This window comes from Fukomys damarensis, unplaced genomic scaffold (genome assembly GCF_012274545.1).
Source record: "Fukomys damarensis isolate Sample0158 unplaced genomic scaffold, DMR_v1.0_HiC HiC_scaffold_14, whole genome shotgun sequence".
NCBI classification, from domain to species: Eukaryota; Metazoa; Chordata; class Mammalia; order Rodentia; family Bathyergidae; genus Fukomys; species Fukomys damarensis.
The window spans coordinates 62,039,273-62,054,694 of NW_022900926.1; the positions used below are offsets into that span (position 1 = coordinate 62,039,273).

The 15,422-nt window shown below is 39.4% G+C and overlaps 1 protein-coding gene across 5 annotated transcripts in view; it reads right to left on the reverse strand.

Moving 5' to 3' along the window:
- The window catches only part of Hs3st5 (heparan sulfate-glucosamine 3-sulfotransferase 5), a 250,082-nt gene that overhangs the window by 136,049 nt on the left and 98,611 nt on the right, over window positions 1-15,422 (reverse strand). For 2 of the 5 annotated variants that reach the window (XM_033763395.1, XM_033763394.1), the window contains exon 3: window positions 11,445-11,639. The exons of the other annotated variants lie outside the window; for them this stretch is intronic. The gene's annotated coding sequence lies outside the window, so the exon portion shown is untranslated. The remainder of the gene's footprint in view (window positions 1-11,444; window positions 11,640-15,422) is intronic. 5 annotated transcript variants of the gene reach the window in all.

A 15,422-nucleotide genomic window follows, 5' to 3' on the forward strand; every position in this document is an offset into this window, starting at 1 on the left:
CAAAAAAAAAAAAAAAAAAAAAAAAAAAAAAAAAGAATCCACAAAGCCTATCGTTCTAGTAGGCATCATACCCAGTAGATTGTTCATGGCTTTTGATTTTTCTGTCAAAGACCAGCATGGAAAAATTGATGTCATTCAAGACAAAAGCATCAATATTGTATTGTGAACAGACCAGATGGAATAAAGTAGAAATGCTGCTAAAATGTTTGGATAAAACATTCATTACCAGTAGTAATTACAAACTGAAATTAGGAAGTAGAAATTCCACAGGCAGAAGTGATTGTGCAGCTCCATTCATCTGTACACCCCTCTAGGTAAATTCCACATTTTCATCACATAATTTGAAAGCAAAAGCCTGTGGAAGTCTTGGACTTCAATTATATGAACCAAAAAATGCATTCACCAGATCCGTGATCACAATTCATGTCTTAAGGGACTGTAGTTTCTTTTAGCTATTGGAGCGGCTGCTCTGGTTACTGAGAAAATGATGGACAAAAAATTATTGGCCCTTCTTTAGTTTATGCAATGGCAATGTGAACATGAATTAATAGGAAAAGCACTGGGTTATTAAGGGATGCATGAACTGGCTTATGTACAAGTTAAACTGATGTTTACATTTCTGCAAGGCAAATGGACCCTCTGATGTATTCACAAGAACAAGGACCATGAGTGATTAAAATCTGGACCACTTCTGCAGTTCTCAGATCTAGATTTGAGGGTCTTGGATCCCTCAGATAATTACATTTGGGTAGGGGTCACTTGGCAGGCACAATAGACAGCAACTCGCCTTTGCCAGTTCAGGGACAGCCTGCGACCTGCTGGCCATTTTAGCTGTAGTGATTACAAAATCCCTACATAGAGTAAGACAAGATTTCGTACCTGGTATTTTCTACTCTTTTTGTTGTTCTGTCCTTTGTGTGGATTGTATATTCCTCAGGGCTATTTTCAATACTAAAGACAGGTTTGGTCTACTATATTGTACCTGATTCAGGCTAGACATTGTTTCCTTCAGGCTATCTACCCCTCATCCCTTTTACAGTCTGATGGGTGCTACCTTGAATACAATTTGTATTTGCCTCAGTTCAATTCAGCTGTTTGAAAAATGCGCTGCTTCAGGCGTGGCCATGAGTATGAGCCACCTCGAGTGAGAGCAGCTGTCTCGATCTTCATTCTAGACCCTCCCCTACCACGACGTGGACTAGCCTGTCTCAGCTTCCTGGGAATGACACTGCTTCTCCAGCTCACACCGAGACTAGCGTTAAATGAGTGCCCAGGATGACTCCTGTGTGTTTTTTCCAAGTTCCTTCTAATGCACCTTTTAGGTTTGTTTGCTTGTTGATTTTATGTTGATTCTTATTTTACTTTATTTTCCCAGACTTGGCCCAGTCTTCTACCTAGTGGAGATGTTTCTTAGTCTCAGCCCTAGCTTCTATTATGTGAGTTACTTCTCAGATTCGTGAAATCTCCAAATTTGACTTTCAGGGAGCCACTGGTTCTTAAGATTAATACTGAAAATGCTTTTCTAATAATAATTCAACACATACCCCTCTGTACTTTAAACCCCATTCTATGGCCCATAAATACTTGAAAAATGCTCGACATCAGGGCCACGAGAGAAATGCAAATTAAAACAACACCAAGAAGGAACTCCAAAAAGAATGGAGTGAGAAATCATCAAGAAACCAAGTAATAACAAATGCTAGAAAATCTGCATGGATCCCTTCTACATTGTTGTTATGAGTGTAAACTAGTACAACCACTATGGAAATCAGTATGGAGAGTCCTCAAAAAACTAAAAAAAGAATTCCCACAATGCAGTTATTCCCCTCCCTAGACACCCTCCCGGAAGAGTTAAAGACATCATACTGCAGTGGTACATTCACCCCAATGTTTATAGCAGCACAACTCATCATAGCTGGATCTTGAAAGCAGCATATATGTCCTCAGAAGAAGAATGGATAAGGGAAATATGGTGTTTATATACAACAGAGCACCACTCTGCTATAAAGAAGGATAAATTTGAGTAATTTTTAGGAAAACATGCACTTGGGGACCATAATGTTAAGTGAAATAAATCAGATGCACAAGCTTAAGTACCACATAGTTTCTCTTATAGGAGAAACACAAAATATAAAAAAATTATAGAGCAAAATAAAAGATAGTATGAATAGGGAGATAGATCCTTTACAAAAGGAAGGAAGGACAGAGATGGAGAAGGAGGGAGGAAGGAAAATGCACAGAAGTAAAAAGAATTAAGACATGTTATGTACATTTACGGCTCCTCACAAGGAATGTAAACATTATGTAAAGCAAATATGTACTAATTAACACAAAAATATAAAACTTGTTTGTAATAAAATTTGAGAAAATTTTACAAATATTTTATGTGATGCTTTTATAAATAACTTTTCTTTCTAATAGCCTTAAGGAGTTTTTGAGTTGCATGAATACATAAAATTATTCCATGTCTGTTAAGATTTCATTTACTAGGGCATGTGTTTAATTTTATATCAGGAAAAATGTGCTAAAACCAGTTTTTATTAACAGATTCCTGAATTATACAGAGGGACCAAACATTGTTTCTATTTATGACGCTGTAGTGATACAGAAAATACTTGGCATAATAGAATATGCTAGAAAAACCAAACAGAACTCAAAATGCTTAAGGCATTGGGAACGTTGAAAGATAGCCGAAAGTGATTGCTAAGGGATAAAACCTCACGCGTGTGAAAACATATCCTCAGGAACAAGTGCCCACCGTATGTGTCGCACATGGTTTTGCAACTTAGAGGAAACCCGGTAGAGCAATGCATCATTAGACTGTCGCTGGGAGCAGTGATGGGACAACTGGAAGCCAGCGCACAGCACTCTGGGCAGGCCCCGTGTGAGCTGTGGTGTGTCCTGAGAAACCAGGTCAGAGGGTTTTGTGAATGGAGTCCCTGCTTGTTGACACTTCAGCTGTTCGCTGAGAACCAGGCCCTCAGCGGACACTGACTGAGGGTGAGTAGGGAGCTGGGAGAGCTGTTGTCATGGTAACAATAGCTGTTCCACAGGGAGCTTCGACTTCAGTCAGGAGATATGGGATTCATGGTGATGTTAAGCCCCAAGCCATGACAGCGACATGCATATTCTAGAGTCCTGGTGGGGAAAATAAAGTGCCAGCCGTCGTTTGTTATTTCTTTCTTACAATCACCCTAATTAGGTGCGAAATGTTTTTATGTTTAGAGAGTTCTATTACTTAACATATTATTAACCTAATTTAGCCATGTTTACTTTGCAATTTCATCAAATAAATATCTACCAGTTTCATTTCTATCAAGAATTCAAACGAAAGCAGTTAAATGAATGTGTCTTGCCTATGTTTCAAGCACCCTTCACGCTCCCAAGGCAATGAGTCAGTACAGATTCATTCTAGGTCCCTTTCTTCCAGGTACCTGTCCTCTGTTTCCCAGATGAAAGCATTCTCAGGCGCTCCCCCCGTTTTCTTCCTCACATTCGGGTTCAGGATATTTTCTCCTGCACAGCTGTCTCCACTTCTGTCTGTATAAATCACGGGTCCTAGCCTCCACAGGAACACCGAGACCGTGCCAGGCTGCTTGTTGCACAGATGAGGCACGTCAGACTCCTCCCTTCACACCCAGCGTCTGCCACAGCTCGGTGTCCACCATGCCCACGTCCAACCTTGCTCAGACACGAGGAACTCAGTCTGCGGGCTGGCTAACCTCCCTCCTCCCTCTGTGCTCCTTCCTGTCCGTGGCGTTGCTTAGGAATTGCAACCCAAGTCCTTCCTTGGACCACAGGACGTTTTTCTTTCTGAGGGAAGCCCTCCTTTTTCCTTTTAAATGACTCCACTCACCCTTATTTTTAAAATTTTTAATCCTTGTATTTCTAACTGCTTCTTTGTGAAGCTTCACTTTATCTCACCAACTGGGGTCAGCTTTTTGTCTTCCTGAACATCTAAAGATAGCCATCTGCACCTCCCTACAGCACGGATTATTAAAAGCTTTTAATGTGAATTAAATAAAAGCTACATAGTTCTCATACCTTTTAGCCAACATCTTCCAATGTTGATAACATAATCATCAAAACAAAGGAATTTAAAAAAATGCACAATACTTTTAACTAAGTTCAAGTTTTCTTGGATATCATGTTTTTCCAGTAATGTATGTTTTCTGTTCCAAGATTCGATTTAAGATCCCACATGACACTCAATCATCCTGTCTCCTTAGTCTCCTCCAGGGTGTGCTACCTGTTTGTCAGGCTTTCCTTTCCCCTCATGACCATTACAACTTTTCATTTCGTATCATTCTTTCATTGGTTTCTATTACCACTGTGCTGTAGGCTTCCTGTAAGATTTGTCATCGCAGCACATTTTCAGTTCCCCAAAGTGTCTAGCACATGATAGGAGCTCAATAATTACTGCTTAGCAACGTGCCAGAGCACTTAGAAAATAGAGTAAGGAAATCCAGAGTTAAACATGGAGTTGTGGGCTACAGTGCCTTTACGTTGTTAGTAAAGTCAGGAAGATGGAGAAATCATGGGACGGAAAACTCAGCATGTGCTGTGTCAGACTGCTTTCTCCTGGTTCCCAGAACAGCACCCATGGCTCCCTGACTTTTAAGCTGACCTGGTGACAAGCAGAAGGGGTAGCCCCAGCCACAGAATCGCACTTGGCATCACTGGAGCTCACAAGCAGCAGACCTCAGGTTCTGTGGAAGTCTGGTGTCCTTGTCCCTTGCAGACCACTGAGCTTTCTCACACCTTGCTTTCTGCCCTATGGCATGGTGTTCTTCTTTGGGACACTGAACCCCAGCTCGCTCCATTTCTGGTTCTCCCTACAATGACTGGCAAGTGTGAGAGGGTGCCTTAGCCTATGGCACCATCATGCACTAAACCAAGTACTTGCAGTGCCTGGATCTCCCTGTGGCTATGGATCTTCCTCTACTTCTGAATATGAACTCCCCATGAAGCCAGGAGACTCCCAAGTTGAAGGTTTTATGTCTTTGTACGTCAACAGGATTCTTCTTTCCCACCATTGCCTATTGCAACATCCAAGCGTAGCTCAGAATGGTGCTGATATGGTTGAGATCTGAAATAAGGCCCAAAGTGCAGTGTCTTCAGAGGTGGGGCTTTGGAGAGGAGATTGGGTCATGTGGGCTCCGTATTTGTCTGTGGATCCACCCATGGGAGAGTTCATGGGGAGTGTCCTGGGGGTGTGGCCTGGCTGAAAGCGACTGGATGTTGGCTTGGAAGGGTGCGCTCTTACACACCTCTTCCCTTGTCTGTCTGCTTCCTGGCTGCCATGGGAGGAGCAATTTTCCTCCACCGCATCCTTCTGCCAGGTTGTTTCTACTTTGGAGCCAGCCAACTACTAGGGGATTGAATCCATTAAAACCCTGAGCCATAAACCTCTCTTCCTTTAAGTTACGGGTGCTGGGTGTTTTGTCTCAGCAATAGGAAAGTGACTAAGACAGTGCCCATTCCTCTTAAATTCAGTTTCCTTTGTTATTTTACTTTCATGATTCTGCATGAGCTTAGCCCTCCTTCCTACTGCTGTTCAGTCTGCTTCTGTACTTTCCCTCCTCTGAACTTGGTAGCTCTGACCCAGAGAAGAAGACATCTGTCTCCTGGGGCCACATAGGCTGTGCTTTGTTTTGGAAGGACCTAATCACTGGAATCCGAGAGAGGGTATTCTTTAATTTCAGTTCTACATTGCATCAGATTTAGACCTTTCACAGAGATTCTGACAGGATCAAGAACACTTAATCTGGTGTCTGTTGTGCTTCAACTAGAGGATTGCTGCATAACTTTTCATGTTCTTTGCAAGTCCTTCCACAAAGGGAAAACATGCTGACTAGGGTCCCACAGAGGCGTTTTGACATTAGGCTTAATAAAGCATGAAGAACTCATTAATAAATAATGTCTGGTTAGGTTAACAAATAAAGCTGAATGCCATGGACAGACCTGGAAGCAAATCAAATCACGTATGAAACCGTGTGACCCGCTAACTTCCAGCAGTCTCTGTGCAGCAATCTGACAGAGCCCAATGAAACAATACACAGATAAAACCAGACTATCAACACTGGATGTACCTCCAGTTACAGCACAGATGCTATTTATTTATTTTTTACAATGTAGAGACCCTCCTAGTAATGCTGACCCAGCAGCACTCCACTGGTAGTTCTGATCTTCGCTAAGACAACCCCACTCATCAGTATGTTGGCACAAGGCAGACCCACTTACAGTCTGTCACCTCACATCCTGGGTCATGTTCTCTACAGGAAGTTGACAAGAGTGAACTGGAGAATCGGCTAATGCGTGCAGGCTGGCTAGTGCCAAAATGCGGTGCTCCTAAGGAAGCACTTCCTGGATTTGGGAGTGTGCGTGGTTCTCAGCCGAGAGAGGCGAGGTCAGGTGAGGACCAGGCAGCAGAAGGTGGGGATGCCGGGCCACTTCTCGAAGGCCGATTTTCTGCTGCTGCTGCAGAGCTGACTCCAGCACCGCTCCACGGAGCTCTTCTCGGGGTTACAGACTGGTGGACATCTGTCCAGTGTCGTGACGCCTAACTCACGCCAGCTGCTGGAAGGTCTGGAGGGACTCAGCGTCCTGCCGCATACTGCTGGTGCTGACCACATTCTCCACCGGCCAGGGCCTTCAGCAAGAGCCGAGCACCACGCGATAAGACACAATCTTTTCCACGCAATATTTTGATAAAACAACTTGTTAGGTGGATTAGGTTTCGATTCAGAGGCCTTGCCAACCATGCCCATGTGCCTAGGTTCACACATCTTGCCAGACCTTTTATGTGGTTATGATGCCAGAGACATTAGGTTGTTAATTAAATCCTAGTCCAAAGCTGCAGGTTTAAAGCAGCCATTCTCTCGAGAAGGAAATTTTTCTGTTAAACATCATTTGAATATTTTCACTTTCTATATACTTACACACACACACGTAAGTACTGTACAGTTAGATAAGTATGTACAGTTATACACAGTCTCTTTTTCAAGTTAATGGAAATAATGGGAATAAAGGAGCAATCAGAGTTTAGTGCTGCATGAAGAGATTTCATGTCTGAAAAGAAAAGGCGCATGGAATAATAAAAATCAGGGCAGACTATATTTACTGAGACTTACAAAGAACTTTACATGAATCAACTTATACAATTCCAATGGTCCTAAAATGCTGGCAGTATTACCATCTGCGTTTTACAGAAGAAGGAATTAAAACTTAGCATACTGAAGGTTCTCAAGTCCCACAGCTAGTAAGTTGCAGAAGATGTCAATTTAGGCATTCCGATTCCAGAGTTTATATTCTTAATTATTTTTCATTTTGTTATATAAACAACTAAGCCATTCTGGCTTCAGAGACAAATGTGTTCAACATTTACCCAAACATATATATGGTTATGCATAATTTTCTTTCAAAACTAAATAATACCACAAATCTCAATGTTAAAAATTAAGCTTCCATTGGAGAAGAGGAAACCTTAGTTGAAAGGATACTAACCTCATCAGTGGTATGAAATTCTGAAGGACAGCTGTGATTTCCTAATATGCTAGGGGTGAGCTGGGATTTAACAGTGTGAACAGTGAGAATAGCAGTGCATTTCTTTGCCCTAGTGTGAGAGTTGTAATATTTAATCTCTGATGTGAATCAAGCACTTAACAGTCCTTTGTCCAAAGGTAAATCACTAGGAAATATATTCTTGCTAGCAAAAAAGAATAATGCTTTTCTGTGGTGCCTAATTTTTTGTGTAGCCTTTACATGCACCAAATTTATTTACATAAAAATGTAAAAGGAGAATTTATAATGGCTATGTCAATCCACACAGAAATTTCTGTTTATTATTAACTTTTGTGTGAGCTGACTTCTTATGCTTCTGTATTTTATGTCTCCCAAAAGACTGAAACTGCATTAAGTATTTCTTTGTTACCCTTTGAGTGGTAAATAGAATATTTTTAAAACAATTCTACTTTTCATAGAGAATGATTTATCCGGCAAGTCTAAATTACACAAAAAGGTGGAAATGCAAATACTCATTCACAATGAATGTGGTTCCCCCAGGCACCGTTTCTACCTCATAAGTATTTGGATATTATATTACATTATATTGTCTGTCACGCCATACTTCCAGGCACATTATTTTTATTCTTTCCAATTTACATAATGCGTGAAGAGACAGTGAAAGGCATGAGCAATGTCTCCCAGCCGGGCGGCAGGAGGAGGCACTCCTGAGCCATGCAGGCGTAGACAGAGGGGACGCGTGGCCCACCAGTCTGCTTGCCGAGCAGAGGACCACCGTGTATGGCGTGATCAAAAACCAGAGGAAAAAGTTCCTTTGGGGGAAAATATGCAAAAGAAATGTTGTTGCCTTCTAAAGCACATCCATACTCATAGGGGAAAGGGGAGAGGGGAAAGAAGGATAGAAATGTCCAAGGATGTGACTATAGGCCTCAGACAAAATGAATTCAATCCATCAAAAATAAACATAAAGTAGCTGTTTTCATAGCCTTTCTATAATTGGAAATCTGATATACTTTAGCACTGTATATTCGTAAACTTATTTTTAGTTATTACTGAAAATAATAAACAATTAGCCTAATGAGCATAATGCTAGAATGTGAACAGCCTTCACATTAATATGAATCAGATATGGTCTAAATGATAATTTTCCATTTATTTTAGTTATTAATGGAAGATATTAAGTGAACAATGCCAAGGATAAAGAAACAAACAGAAGATCTATTTTTTAACTTCCTAGACTTACAGTCTTGCAGGATTTACAGATGTACAATAGAAGAAGCAAAACTGGGAAAGTTATTTTTATTTTTCTTCCTTTACTATCAGAACCATAAAACCTTGAAAAGTTCACAAAGTGCTCATTAAGTCTTTTGGACCTTGGGTGTTTACAGCTGTTTTCCATAATCATTCTCATCAATCATTTGGAGCCCTGTGCCTAATATTATTCATACTTTTAAATTTACTTAAAATGTATAATATATTGGCTTAATAAATAGCATGCCTGGAAATACCCATGAAAATTCTATTTTACTCATGAAACCTCAATTTTTCACTTGGATAAAGCTACATTTATACCCTTCATTTCAAGGAAAATTTGAATCCATTTATAAGACACTGTATAAAATATACAGTATTTTAGGACATATCATAATGCTCAAACTAAAAACTGTCTTTGAAAATAAATTGATAATGCTATATTTACTTTTTTGCACATGAAATTTCCTAGTCTCAGCAGTCTTTATACTTTTCTTTGTGTTTTGAATACATTATTTCTCTGTTCTATTAAATCTACTGAAATTATTTTCCAGTGAGTTATATAATTTTCCCTTATGAGGGTTCTGGGAGCGTTCATGACTCTGTATCATTTCCTAGGAGCTCTGAGGAATACAGTCCACAGATGTTACTTAAATTGTTTTCTAAATTCAGCACTTTGCTAATTTTCTACTCCCATAAGTCATCAGAAAATAACAGAGTTGTATTTCATTTGAGCCATACACAGTAATAGGTAAGTAATTTCACAGCTTTCTGAAATTTTCATTTAGTTTTTGAAGAAAAAAATCTCAAAGGATCATTTTCATAAAAAGTGAGATGTCAGTACTGCACAGAGGTTATTAAATGCTTTCTGGAGTGGATGTCATGGCACGTGTCTGGATTCTCAGCACCCTGGGAGGCTGAGTCAGGAGAATTGCAAGCTGGGCCCTGTAATAACTTAGCAAGACTTTGTCTCAAGAAAAAAGGAGGTATGGGGGTTGTGGGTATAGCTCACTGTGAAGGCCCCAAGTTCAACGTCCAGTACCACTAAATCAAACAAACAAACAAAAATAAAAAGTCTGGGAGCATAGGCGTATTCACTAATCAAATCACTTTGTGAAATGTAAAGAGCTGGGCCATTTTCTTTGTTTTTAGGGGAGCATCACTTTGGTGGTAGGCAGTGAACATCTCCCGTAGCGGAGGTGGGCAGGGCTGGGGGCACAAGACTGGACCTCTGTCCCATTTTTCCCAGCAATGGACTCCTGAACCTGAACATATCATCAATTCCTGAACAAAATATTTTCCCCAGGAGGCAGTTTCCACCTATAAAGTAAACGAACTTGGTCTAGATTTCTCAGATCACTCCCACTTCACACAGCAATGGCAGCGAAGTAAACAGTAATCAAATGCAAATAATTCTTGAAGAGATAATTCCTGAACAAAATATTTTCCCCAGGAGGCAGTTTCCACCTATAAAGTAAACGAACTTGGTCAGCAATGGCAGCGAAGTAAACAGTAATCAAATGCAAATAATTCTTGAAGAGGTCTTCTAAAAGGAAACTAATCGGAGATGAAAGTAAGTCATTTTTAAAAACATGTATTCAAATTTAGACAATAATTCTTATGTTTTTGAGGAGAAAGTGAGAATTCTGCCCAACAGTTGCATAACTAGATGCTTTTGAAGTTCACATAATCCTAGCTGATCTTTGGATCACTTTGAACTAATAAGGTGTTGCTTAACACCACTGGAAGGAATTACAGTCATTATAATTTAAAATTATTCCATGAGTTTTGAGCTACCAGAAAAAAGCAAGAAATTTCAAATTAATGTTCTTCACTGTCTGACCTCTTTGGAAGTCCTCTTTGGAAGCTTCTTGGAGAATAGCTGTCCACTAGATAAACTTGTAATCAAGCAAAGGAATAGACTGTAAGGTAAAAGAAAAAGCCGGTGACTAGGCAGTTGGTTGCTGCAATGGGGGAAAACTCGGGTAAAAACTGGAAGTGTGAATATTAACATATAGCAGCTTATCACTAAACAAAGGAAACCTTCATGGCAGCCATTTAGTAATGACTGCACTTGGAATCCAATTCACATTTTCTGATTTCAAGACAACCAGACTGAACACAGAAAGCATTTGCCAGAGAGCCAGTGCAAACAGTACTAGGTCTGATCCCATTTCCCACAGCCATTCTATTGTGCCTTATCCATTTGATCTCTTGTTTATGTTACTTCTGTTTTATACCTTTTGATACTACATAATTCACTTACATGCTTGTTGTAATTCTTTCTTATATTTTCTATCATACCCCAACAGACTGTTATGGAAATAGATTTTTTGGGTCTGTTTTATTCAATAATGCACCTCAAGTTCGAGGAATACACTGGCATATAATAGTTATTAACCACTTGTATTTGTCTTGCTGCAGGCATGAAAACATAAATAGCCACTGAATTCTAATGTATCCAGGGACTGATCTGGAGCCTCATCTGAGAACACTGCACAATGCATAAAAGTTTTACATCTTAGACAAGAACACGTATCAACGGTGCCGTTTATAAAGTTCATCCTGAGCTATCCCTCCTGATAAGAAACTCAGTCACTACAGCCAGCAGTGCGGGGCAGACACAGGACATGCAACGTCCTGGGGCAGGGCAGGGGTCCGCTACTCACCACAGAAGAGCAGCCAAGGGACTGCAGGTGTGGAGACAGGACGCTCCCGCTCCACTCCTCCATGTGACCTCAGCCAGAGTCTTGGGACTGACAGCCAGAACGCCCTTATTCAGAGGGAAGACCGATGTCCAAGCGGCCTGCTTTGTAGTAATGTGTGGATTCCGCAGTTTGTTTCCTTTATACAGAGTAAGTGTCCTAGCGGCAGTAGGCAAAAGATGAAATCTGAGCTATCTTTACTTTCTCAAACCATGTAAGGGAAGCTGGGCTCACGTGGTTGAGAGCTCGTAGGGAGAAAGAAATTAAAATGGAGAAAGTGTATGTAAATTAGAAAGACTGTACTATCTAGGAAAAATGCTATTAGAAAATATAATAGCTCCATTAAATTTTTTCTGAAGTAATACATCATAAAGGACAATATATTAAATTTTCATTTTTGAATATTTTCCCCTTTCAGTTGGAGTGTTGCATGCCAACAGAGATGACATCTGTTCATAGTTTTAGGTCACAAGAAATAAGCTTTTCCCTTCATAATTTTTCATGCTCTACAAGGTTTGCCATCATAAACCATTGTGCATTTGTTACAAATAGGTATTGCATTAGAGAGGCAACTCAACCGCATTCCGTTTCACTTGGGAAAGTAAGCGGCTTTGCATTCTAAGATGAGTTAATAGGACCGTATTGTGTTACCAGGACCTCCTTACCTGGTTGTTTTTTATGGAATTTAGCAGTCTGAAAAGTGAAGGCAAGAGTCCTGCTGGGTGGAGGATAGGGAAATTATTATAATCTTCATTCTTAAACTGGATGAGAATTTTTGCTCAGCAGAAACCTCTTGAGTGCAAAAGCTATGACATTATATCCTGCTGTTAAGTATACCTGTTTGGGGTGGGAGGAGCCTGAACCTTGCACTTTAAAAATTTTTTTTTCTTTTTAATTTGGTTTATTGGTACATTTTAGGGATACAGTACAGTTACATTCATTGTTAGGATCTTGTACCTCTACATGACAGGTCTTGGTTCTCATTTTTTCCCCTTGTCCCTGCCCTCCCTTCACCCCTCCCCAATTACAACCTCTTTATTTCCATCTTTTCATTTTCTCACATTTTTTCTTTTCCCTTATTACCCTTCCCCTACCATCTCACTTTTATTAAAAAAATAAATTTTACGTATACATTTATAACCTTCATGGAAGCTTGCTGTCTTTTTTTTTTTTTTTTTTTCCAAAAAGAGAAGCAACTCCTAACCTCTTTTTGCTGACAACAACAAGGCAAAATGAGTTTTCTGGTTACTAAGTAACCCTACTTGTGGAGGTGTGGTACTGAGGATTGAACCTAGGTGCACTCTCTACTTCTGAACCATACACCAGCCCTTTTTTATTTTGACATAGGCTCTTGCTAAGATGGCCACATGCGCTTTACCTCATACTCCTTTGTCTCCTGCCTCCCAAGCAGCTGGGATTATTGGTGTTTGCCACCATGGCCAGCAGAAATACTTGTATGGAAAGCTAAATTTCAAAATAAATTTTAGACATTAATATAGCTATGACTTTTTGGACGTATTTCACACATCAAGAATAGACAATTTCTATTTCTTGGGATATTGTTGGAAGTTAAATCTATCTGTTTGACAAGCAGTTAAGGCAGTTCACAAAGCTATTATTTATTCATGACTGTGTACTCTCATCATGTACTTTATCAACACCACTCATTATAGTGTCCCTCTTTTCTCTTACTTAACACATTTTGAACCTAGATTTCATCTTTTTGACATAAACATTTTTTTGTGTGTGTGTAGTAGCAGGGATTGAACTCGGGTCCTTGTCCTTGCAAGGCAGGCAGCGGGACCACTGAGCTAAATCCCCGGCCCCTTGACATCAACATTTTTAACTCCCTGTTTTTTAGGTTGTACTGGTCTCGTATATCTTTGCTTATCTTTTCATTTTCAATTTTTGAATGACTTGGTTTTGGTTGTATCCTTGTATACACTTAGAATTGGATTTTGCACTGTGACCCAATCTGAAAATATTTCATTTTAAAGAGATAAGTGTATGTCTTTATTTTTATTGATATAAAAGATGAAAAAGATATTCTGTCATAGTATTTTAGAGTTTTCTGTTAGATGTTTTCAAAAAGTCTTTCATTGTATAATTGGTTTTCCTTGTTTAGTATCTGTAATTTTTAGAAATATTTATCAGGGGGCGAAGTCATTTTACATAACAACTTCATATAATAATCTAGAGCATTTTTATCTTTAGAATATTTATTATTTCTCTATTAGTAGTTAGGAAATACAGCACATTTATTCTGTTTCTTCCTATTCTTCAGCAATGTTAGATAATAACAGTAGCTTTCTAGATATCTTTATTTGTACTCTTAAACACATATACATCTGTAATTTGATTGTCAAAGTTAAACCCCAGAGACTGAGAAGAAAGCAGTCAGGTTACTTATTACCTGCACAGACTTCTTTCAGTTGTGCCTTTCTAATCTTTGCCAGTTGTTTTGTTTCTCTGTTGCCAGGATATTATATTTTTATGTTATAGTCTATTACACTAATTTACATATTTATTTTAGATTTAGTTCTAGAAGTACATACATCAGCTGCTCACAATCAGTTCTTTTCTAGCAGTTTTTACAGTCATTTCTTTGTGGAGTTTTTCCTCTCATTGTTTCAAAAAGGGCTCATGACATTACTCCGTGGATGCCTGTGTGTTCAGAATATTCCCCTCTAGCCTCTGTACCTCGAAGGGTCATAAAATTATCGATGCAGTTTCTTTCTCACAACAATGGAAAATTTTTTCTCTCCCACAGCATCCCATTGACTATTTTAGATGTCTCAACTGTTATTAGTTTTTTAATGTTTTGACAGAACTCTGCCTCTTGCAAACTTCTACTAGTCTATAGTCTCTTCTATATTCAAGCAAATATTTCCTTTTCCAGGATACAAGTAAAAAGGCACTGAAGCACAGCCCCTGAAACCAATGCAGCTCAACGCTTAGTTTGTAGCGTTGGTTCAAGACATTTCATTCTCTTTGTATCCTGGGCTTTCCTCTCAGAGCCCCTTTCCAGAAAGTTAGTAACCAGTTCAGAGCAGAGGGAACCACTGGAATCATCTGAGGCAAAGCCCTCATTCTAGGACAAAGAAACTGAGGCTCAGGGAGAGGCCACAACTAGGAAGCCGAGTCAGACCCTGACCTTCCAGGACTCCCAGGAAAGCATCCTCCCCATTCGCTAAGTCCTCAGAAATTACAAGGAATAGAGATGTCTCACTGCATTCAAATGACTCAGTGTATCGCCCAGCACATAAAAGATTGATCCAATGTCCAATAATTATCATTTCATTCCATGTGAATATTTGGAATAAGATATAACACACCCACAGGATAGCTGTATCAGAGAACTTTGAGTGGCTTTGCTGTTAAATATATAACTTATCACCTTTATGTAACACTTAAAAGTAAGGAATTTAAGATAAAGGAAGATTTAGTTTTCCTACCTCAAACTCTCTAAACTATCATTTTGAAATGAAATCACACAGCTTATGCTTAAAACATACGGGCCAGGCTCCATCTCCAGACGTACCACCGACTGTAACAGCAGAATTTGGACCTAAAAACCCATTAACCAATACTGTCATTAAACTAAAGAGCTAATTACTTGGATTCATACAGAATGATAGGCCAACCACAGCTGGTTGTAATAATGGCGAGACCAACCATATGTCACCCTAGAGACTTCAAGGACAGAGGCTTATCAATAATGTAACCAAATGTGTGATGTTAGCCTCCAAATGGCAGAACTAGTACAGTCAGAAAAATTTTGGAAACACACTGAAACTATCCTAAACATGAAACAAAGAATATTTTCAAGGAATTAATTTCTATAATTTGAAATTAATGTTTAATGAAAAGGGAAATGGAGAATTCTGTTCTAATACAATGCTCTACGAGTGAAGAATGTTATCCAAAATTTGTTTTCCTTTA